This window comes from Coregonus clupeaformis, chromosome 35 (assembly GCF_020615455.1).
Source record: "Coregonus clupeaformis isolate EN_2021a chromosome 35, ASM2061545v1, whole genome shotgun sequence".
NCBI classification, from domain to species: Eukaryota; Metazoa; Chordata; class Actinopteri; order Salmoniformes; family Salmonidae; genus Coregonus; species Coregonus clupeaformis.
Genome location: NC_059226.1, coordinates 27148674 through 27158695, shown reverse-complemented (window position 1 = coordinate 27158695; position 10022 = coordinate 27148674). Strand labels below are relative to the sequence as shown.

The 10022-nt window shown below is 45.7% G+C and overlaps 1 pseudogene; it reads right to left on the bottom strand.

Moving 5' to 3' along the window:
• Positions 1–4795: 4795 nt before the first annotated feature.
• LOC121551472 lies at positions 4796–8880 on the bottom strand (annotated as a pseudogene).
• Between the last annotated feature and the right edge of the window lie 1142 nt (positions 8881–10022).

Here is a 10022-nt window from a genome sequence, read left to right as displayed (position 1 = left end):
GGGTTGTGGTGTAGGATGGTGGGGCTGAGGCCCCTACTCTCTGTCTCCTTCTCTACCTTACCACTTTCACTGACCTTAAACAATAAAATATTTAAAATTCTGTATATATGTAAAAATATATATATATACATATATATATATATATATATATATATATATATATATATATATATATAAATAAATCGGATATACAATTTGAAATACATTTAGAAATGTTTAGATATGTTTATTTAGGACTAAAACAAATGAATAGTGACTCACCCAAATGACCCCCCCTCTTCGGGGGCTTGCTCTTGAACTGGAGAGTGTTCCTCTGCTTAAACATGGGATGCCCCTTGGTTGGGGAGCGAGGACAGGTGGCTCGGATGGTGTCCAGGTTATTCATGGTTCTGTTGGTCTGTGTGGGGACAATGGGTCTGTAGACTGTCTGTCTGTGGTGGTTTCTGGTTTGGTTACACTGATGAAATGTAGAAGAGAAGAGATGTCAGGTATCTTGTATGGTTTGAATAAATATCTATGGCACTTCATTTAATTCATTTCGACACTCTTTTAAAACGAGATGATGCATCTCAAGAGATTTCATCCTGCAAAATGTAAATTAAATAACTAAATGTAATCTCTCTCATAGCTCATAGCCCTTTAAACTATTCTAAACGTCACTAGTCACTCCTTATCACCACTGAACCATATATTAGTATATTACACAGACATATCAAATCAAATCAAATCAAATTTTATTGGTCACATGCGCCGAATACAACAGGTGCAGACATTACAGTGAAATGCTTACTTACAGCCCTTAACCAACAGTGCATTTATTTTAAACAAAAAAGTAAGAATAAAACAACAACAAAAAAGTGTTGAGAAAAAAAGAGCAGAAGTAAAATAAAGTGACAGTAGGGAGGCTATATATACAGTAAAATAAAGTGACAGTAGGGAGGCTATATATACAGGGGGGTACCGTTGCATAGTCAATGTGCGGGGGCACCGGCTAGTTGAGGTAGTTGAGGTAATATGTACATGTGGGTAGAGTTAAAGTGACTATGCATAAATACTTAACAGAGTAGCAGCAGAGTAAAAAGGATGGGGTGGGGGGCAGTGCAAATAGTCCGGTAGCCATGATTAGCTGTTCAGGAGTCTTATGGCTTGGGGGTAGAAGCTGTTGAGAAGTCTTTTGGACCTAGACTTGGCACTCCGGTACCGCTTTGCCGTACGGTAGCAGAGAGAACAGTCTATGACTAGGGTGGCTGGAGTCTTTGACAATTTTGAGGGCCTTCCTCTGACACCGCCTGGTATAGAGGTCCTGGATGGCAGGGAGCTTTGCCCCAGTGATGTACTGGGCCGTACGCACTACCCTCTGTAGTGCCTTGCGGTCAGAGGCCAAGCAGTTGCCATACCAGGCGGTGATGCAACCAGTCAGGATGCTCTCGATGGTGCAGCTGTAGAATTTTTTGAGGATCTGAGGACCCATGCCAAATCTTTTTAGTCTCCTGAGGGGGAATAGGCTTTGTCGTGCCCTCTTCACGACTGTCTTGGTGTGTTTGGACCATGATAGTTCGTTGGTGATGTGGACACCAAGGAACTTGAAGCTCTCAACCTGTTCCACTACAGCCCCGTCGATGAGAATGGGGGCGTGCTCAGTCCTCTTTTTTTTCCTGTAGTCCACAATCATCTCCTTTGTCTTGGTCACGTTGAGGGAGAGGTTGTTGTCCTGGCACCACACGGCCAGATCTCTGACCTCCTCCCTATAGGCTGTCTCATCGTTGTCGGTGATCAGGCCTACCACTGTTGTGTCGTCGGCAAACTTAATGATGGTGTTGGAGTCGTGCCTGGCCATGCAGTCATGGGTGAACAGAGAGTACAGGAGGGGACTGAGCACGCACCCTGAGGGGCCCCCCGTGTTGAGGATCAGTGTGGCAGATGTGTTGTTACCTACCCTTACCACCTGGGGCGGCCCGTCAGGAAGTCCAGGATCCAGTTGCAGAGGGAGGTGTTTAGTCCCAGGATCCTTAGCTTAGTGATGAGCTTAGAGGGCACTATGGTGTTGAATGCTGAGCTGTAGTCAATGAATAGCATTCTCACGTAGGTGTTCCTCTTGTCCAGGTGGGAAAGGGCAGTGTGGAGTGCGATAGAGATTGCATCATCTGTGGATCTGTTGGGGCGGTATGCAAATTGGAGTGGGTCTAGGGTTTCTGGGATTATGCTGTTGATGTGAGCCATGACCAGTCTTTCAAAGCACTTCATGGCTACAGACGTCAGTGCTACGGGTCGGTAGTCATTTAGGCAGGTTATCTTAGAGTTCTTGGGCACGGGGACTATGGTGGTCTGCTTGAAACATGTTGGTATTACAGACTCAGTCAGGGACATGTTGAAAATGTCAGTGAAGACACTTGCCAGTTGGTCAGCACATGCTCGGAGTACACGTCCTGGTAATCCGTCTGGCCCTGCGGCCTTGTGAATGTTGACCTGCTTGAAAGTCTTACTCACATCGGCTACGGAGAGCGTGATCACATAGTCGTCCGGAACAGCTGGTGCTCTCATGCATGCTTCAGTGTTGCTTGCCTCAAGCGAGCATAGAAGTGGTTTAGCTCGTCTGGTAGGCTTGTGTTACTGGGCAGCTCGCGGCTGTGCTTCCCTTTGTAGTCTGTAATAGTTTTCAAGCCCTGCCACATCCGACGAGCGTCAGAGCCAGTGTAGTATGATTCAATCTTAGACCTGTATTGACTCTTTGCCTGTTTGATGGTTCGTCGGAGGTCATAGCGGGATTTCTTATAAGCGTCCGGGTTAGAGTCCCGTTCCTTGAAAGCGGCAGCTCTACCCTTTAGCTCAGTGCGGATGTTTCCTGTAATCCATGGCTTCTGGTTGGGGTATGACCCTCTACTTCAGGGTTTCCCCAACTGGTGAGCCTTTTTGTGTTTTCTATTGATTTATTGTTGGACATACACTATATACAAAAGTATGTGGACACCCCTTCTGGAGTTTAACTGGAGTTTAATATCCTATACTAGTTCAACACAGGACCAACATAATTATGAGTTACTCAGAATACGTCCCAAATGGCACCCTATTGGCACTCTATTGTCACCCTATTCCATGTAGTGCACTACTTTTGGCCTGAGCCATTTGGGACTCAGCTTCAGTCTCAGTGTGCTCCTCTTGACACCTGCAGGTCCCCCCTACAGCTCAGAGAGGAGATAAAATAACCTCTTCATTTACATGAAGCTATAAATAAGGAGAGGAGGAGGGGAGGAGGAGGAGAGGAGGAGGAGGGGAAGCAGGTGTGTCCTGGGGAGAAAGAGAGCAACACATCACTGCCTGTAACTCAGTATCAGAGCTAGAACACGTCCCTGCTGAATGACTCTGATAACTAGAGATAGTAGACATGAAACCATCAGCTGGTCTTTGGGTGGGACTGAAACCAGTGGTCTACAGACAGCTGGTCCTGTTGTAAAGTGCATGTAGAGCGTTCCTCAGTCATTATTGGTGGTCTTATGTCCTCCTCTGGTGGACATTGACAGAACCGCAGCCTATATTATGATCACTGATGCTGAACGTGAAACACAGCATGACATGACGCTATATGTGGGGCCAATCCTAACTTCTACTTAAAGGGATACTTTGGGATTTTGGCAATGAGGCCATTTATATACTTCCCCAGTGTCAGATGAACTTGTTCATACCATTTTTATGTCTCTGTGTGCAGTATGAAGGCAGTTAGAGGTAGTTTAGTGAGCCGATGCTGGAAGTCTATGGGTATCTTCATCTGACTCTGGGGAAGTAGATAAAGGGCCTCAGTGAGTTGAGTGTTTACTTAGTAATGGATTGATGTCAGTAGGAGACTAAGTGAAGGCCAGACAACAATTAGTTGTTATTAATGCTGAAATGATACTGACTCCAACATCTAATGTTAATAATAGAGAACAGTTTAAACCATGTAATAATGGCAGCTTCAAACTCGCTAAACACTGACCTCTCATTCCTGTATCCTAAGTTAACATGGAGGCCGGTGTTCTAGGCTGAAATACCTGGATGCTTCTCTTTCTCTGTCACTTTCTCTCCCTCCTCCGTGTCTTCAAGGGTCCCTCGTTCCACTCCACATCCCTCCATCCTCCTCTATCTTGGTTCAATAGTTTCCAGATTCACCCTAATTCATTTACATTTACATTTACGTCATTTAGCAGACGCTCTTATCCAGAGCGACTTACAAATAGGTGCATTTACCCTATAGCCAGTGGGATAACCACTTTACAATATTTTATTTTATTTTATTTATTTTTTCTCTTTTTTTTTTTTTATGGGGGGGGTAGAAGGATTACTTTATCCTATCCCAGGTATTCCTTAAAGAGGTGGGGTTTCAAATGTCTCCGGAAGGTGGTGAGTGACTCCGCTGTCCTGGCGTCGTGAGGGAGCTTGTTCCACCATTGGGGTGCCAGAGCAGCGAACAGTTTTGACTGGGCTGAGCGGGAACTATGCTTCCGCAGAGGAAGGGGAGCCAGCAGGCCAGAGGTGGATGAACGCAATGCCCTCGTTTGGGTGTAGGGACTGATCAGAGCTAATTCAGTGCTGTGAACAGTTCTACCTACATTTATATCATAATAACAACATGCTCTTCAATGTAAGGCTACAGTAAACTGCTAGGTCATCTCTGGTTGGTCAGAATCCTTGTTATGATAGTAAACCTGGTAAGGATTCTGGGCTCCTCTGTCTTGGTTCAATTTAAACAATGATTCTCCTGATTCCCCCTCATTTAGTGCTGCTAACACTGATGCTCATCAACATGCTCAAATACAAACACTTGTTCTTTACAATGCTCTTTATTGAATATCCACAATACAGCAAAGCTATAACATTTCCTCTATGCATCATTAGTAATTCAACTCATTTCCCAATAGTAGAGAGGTCTACTCATCATGACAGTATTTCAGATGTTATGTTTTAGAGAACATGATGCTCGTACAGTGAATGCATCAATAGTAACTTGTCATGAGAAACAACCCTAAACAACTATTTGACATTACATTGGTTATTGTTATACTATTCACTGCTGCATCCAGACATCAGCCAAATATCACCCATGTTGTTTGGATTTTAACTCCTATATTTGACAGCAAAGCAATGATCAAAACATCACTTAAAAGCTATAAATTACCAACTGCCCTCATTAAATATTGAAACTATTGCTTTACAGACTGCAAATAGTCTTTCTGATCTCTTTCTCAGAGAATGTTGACCCCAATGACACTTTACATGTGAACACCACGTCCTTGTCCCACTCTGCAGTCTGAATGGTCAGATAGCTGCTGATCTTGAAGGTTTTGTCTGGTTGCTGCTCAGCAGGACTGGTAGAAACATATTCAGTCACTGATTCACCGTTAGACATCCAGCTGACATCTGCAAACCCCTTGGACCTCTGAGACAGGTTACTGGCCAGACACACTAGTGTTGCTCTGCTGGACTTGAGGTCTTCAGTGGATGGAGGGAACATGGTCACAGCAGGTGTAGAAAGATCTCCATCTAGATTAGAAAATAGTCAATGGATGGGATGAGAAGGGAACAGATTTGATAACAGTTTATATTTCAGTAGATGTTGGTATCATTACCAGTACACCCTGCATTAAGAGGAAACTGATGAAGCAATTAAATATAGAACTGCTGTTCATTATATTCACAATTATATTGATAGAGGTAATCATACGGTGTTAAAATGTGATTTTCCCATGGAGCAGAGAGACAGAGCAATTTCTGGATACATTAATTACATCACAGTCTTGGAAGACTCAAATGCTAAAAGCTGAACGAAATGTGCACATTGTAAATATAAAATACAAATAATTCACAAGCAAATGGAATATAAAAATAAATAAATATATATATATATTTGTCTAAGAAATTGAACTGGATAACATTTCTGGAGATTAAATATCTCCTTTGCATGGATCTATATAGACAACAAAAACACAAGATATGCATGATAAAACATGAACATAGCAGGCATTCACACTGTCAAAATGTTTTCTAAATAATTTACAAACAACATACGAGACAGGATTAAAGCAGGTGCAAAATATTAAATCAGTAAATATATAATATAAATTCCATTTCATGAATTAAAACATTTAAAAAAATATATATCTGACCAACATTATATTAGAAACAAAGCATATTCTGTAGATTAAAACATTAGAAGGGTACTCACCAGTAACAATCAGCTTGGTTCCTGGTCCGAATACCACAGTGTTTCAGTTTGTATACACGGCCGTACAAAAAACTCCTCACTCTTACTACTGAGAGGTGTCACGATCGTCGTTAAGAGAGGAGGACCAAGGCGCAGCGTTGAATGCGAACATATTTATTTATATAATGAACACACGAACAAAACGAAAACGTGACGTCCCTGGTTACATACACAAACCAACACGGAACAAGAAACCACAATGAATGAATGCCTAACGGCTACCTAAGTATGACTCCCAATCAGAGACAACGAGCTACAGCCGTCTCTGATTGGGAGCCACCCTGGCCAACATAGATATACAACAACTAGAACCAACACACATGAAACCTCACACCCTGGCTCAACATACTAGAGTCCCCAGAGCCAGGGCGTGACAGTACCCCCCCTAAAGGCGCGGACTCCGACCGCGCCAACCAAATACTACAGGGGAGGGACCGGTGGGCACTCCGCCTTGGCGGCGGATCCGGCTCCGGGCATGATCCCCACTCGCTCTCTAACCCCCCAAAGTACCCCTGGTCCGGTCTGGCCCTGCTGACCGGAGCTGGACTGCACACTGGTGGAGCGGATTGCTCTAGCTCCGGCGTGAAGCAGCTGACCCGTGCTGAACCAGGCACCAGTGGAACAGGCACGGGCTGTGCCGGACTGACGACGCACACCACTGGCTTGGTGTGGGGAGCAGGAACGGCCCGAGCCGGATGACGAAACGCACCCTGACTTGGTGCGGGGAGCAGGAGCGGGCCGAACCGGGCTGACGCAAACGCACCACTGACTTGTGCGGGGAGCAGGAACGGCCGAGCCGGGCTGACAAAGCGCACCACTGACTTGGTGCGGGGAGCAGGAACGGGCCGAGCCGGGCTGACGGAAGCGCACCACTGACTTGGTGCGGGGAGCAGGAACGGGCCGAGCCGGGCTGACGACGCGCACCATTGGCCTGGTGCGGGGAGCAGGAACAGGCCGGACCGTACTGGGGACACACACCACTGTTCCTACGCAGGGATCTGGAATGGGCCGGACCGGACTGGTAACACACCCCAGTACCTCTCGCCGTGCCTCTACACCTTCCATCCCCTCTTCGACCAGTGGCCCCCGTAACCTGGCGGCCTCCTCTGCCAACCCGCTGGGCCGCTCTGCCGCGGTCTCCTGCTGGCCCGTCGTCCACAGCGTTAGCCCCCCCCCCTAAAAAAATTCTGGGCGTCTCTCCTACCCGTGGACCAGGTCTCCATGTCCCTCGCCAGCCTTTCGCCCTTCTGCTTCCATGTCAAGCCCTTCTCTTCCTCACCCGGCTTGACCCAGTCGAGGAGGCGAAGGAGATCTGCTAGAGATCTCCCTGGCGATGGCTCCTGGACACGCTGCTTGGTCCAGTCTTGGTGGTTTCTTCTGTCACGATCGTCGTTAAGAGAGGAGGACCAAGGCGCAGCGTTGAATGCGAACATATTTATTTATATAATGAACACACGAACAAAACGAAAACGTGACGTCCCTGGTTACATACACAAACCAACACGGAACAAGAAACCACAATGAATGAATGCCTAACGGCTACCTAAGTATGACTCCCAATCAGAGACAACGAGCTACAGCCGTCTCTGATTGGGAGCCACCCTGGCCAACATAGATATACAACAACTAGAACCAACACACATGAAACCTCACACCCTGGCTCAACATACTAGAGTCCCCAGAGCCAGGGCGTGACAAGAGGACAGGAACTGAAACATCCCATTTAGACAAAGCTTCACTCTAACTACTGAGAGAACAGGAACTGAAACATCCCATTTGACAGAGCTTCACTCTCACTACAAACATGTCAGGCTTTTCTAGAGTTTCTCTCTATGAAGTAACAGTATATAGTATATAGTATAGCATCATATTCTGCTGTTGGTGTCTGGTCCTTTTGAATCCATCAGTTAAAGCACTATCTATATGATGCAGTCTGACTTGATGATGATTACAGTCTTCTTATGATCTTTTTGACATGTAGGGATGGATGATTCTTCCATTTCCAGATCTCCCATTTGTCATGTATATATTGTTATAATAATGACTGATAATGACTGATCAACTTCAACTGCTGTTTCTTAGAGTTCACCCCTCTGCCACGCATAAAACAGAAGTGAGTGTATTTGGGGAGGTTGTTTTTGTCATGGTGTATATCACTGTGATACCCACTCGTCAACAGAGTAGTCGTTTGTCTTACAGTGATCCACTGCTGAGTCTTCCTCCTCCACATTATTAATAATCAAATGATAATCTGATATAGACTGATGATTAGATGTGAATTTAGGAGAGGAGAAACCGGAGCCATATTTTACAGAGGTCCAATTATAGTAGTACCACTGTAAAACATACTGAGGAACTCCTCCTGGAACCTGTTTATACCAACGAGTAGCACTATTCTCAACAGTCCCCAGGTTACAGTCCATAGTGGCCGTGTCTCCTTTCCTCACCGTCACAACAGGAGGCTTCTGTGTCACCACAGTCACACCACTGACACCTGGGAAATAAGAAGATGACATGTAGTAAAGAGAAACATACAGACTCATTATTAATAAAACATGAAGTAAAACCTCCAGGAAGTCAGACTCCTTACATATTAGAGCAGTGATGAGAGTTCAGAGTGTCCCCAGCATGTTGTCAGTGTGTGGTGTGAACGGCCCTTACTGTCCAGCTGAGAGATGAACAGGGTTGGAGTGTGAGGAGAGGAGAGGCTGCAGGACCCACCTATAAGGAGACACACAGGGAGGACCAGAGGGAGGAGCCTCTACAGTTAACCTACCACTAGTTACTCTCATTGTTGATTGACATATCTGGGGGTTAACAGACTTCCACAGTTCTAATATTACTATTGTAATTATTAATATTTACTCTATGCACACTGGCCTATAAGTAACTTTAAATGTGTCCCAACTATTTAAGCAAAGGGGTAGCATTATAAACTCCAATATATGTGTTCTGCTTTGGGCCTTGCACCATCCTCTACCCCTACCCTCATCACAGCTCCATTATATAATCCATGATGTTTATATTAATTACATTTTTTTTTTTTTTTTTACATTTTAGTCATTTAGCAGACGCTCTTATCCAGAGCGATTTACAGTTAGTGAATGCATACATGTGTATTTATTTTTTCATACTGGCCCCCCGTGGGAAACGAACCCACATCCCTGCCAGTTAAACCCTCCCCTACCTTGGATGACGCTGGACCAATTGTGCGCCGCCCATGGGTCTCCCGGTCGCGGCAGAGCCTGGATTCGAACCAGGATCTCTAGTGGCACAGCTAGAGTCTTTGGGTGGGACTGATACCAGTGGTCTACAGGCAGCTGGTCCTGTTCCTAGAGAGGAACCAAGCTCAGAGGAAGGAACCTAGAGAGGAACCAGGCTCAGAGGAAGGAACCGAGAGAGGAACCAGGCTGAGGGAGGAACCTAGAGAGGTACCAGGCTCAGTGGGAGGAACCTAGAGAGGAACCAGGCTCAGATGGAGGTTCCTAAAGAGAAACCAGGCTCAGAGGGAGGAACGTAGAAAGGAACCAGGCTCAGAGGAAGGAACCTAGAGAGGAACCAGGCTCAGAGGGAGGAACCTAGAGAAGAACCAGGCTCAGAGGGAGAAACCTAGAAAGGAACCAAGCTCAGAGGAAGGAACCTAGAAAGGAACCAGGCTCAGAGGAAGGAATCTAAAGAGGAACCAGGCTCATAGGAAGGAACCTAGAGAGAAACCAGGCTCAGCGGGAGGAACCTAGAAAGGAACCAGGCTCAGAGGAAGGAACCGAGAGAGGAACCAGGCTCAGAG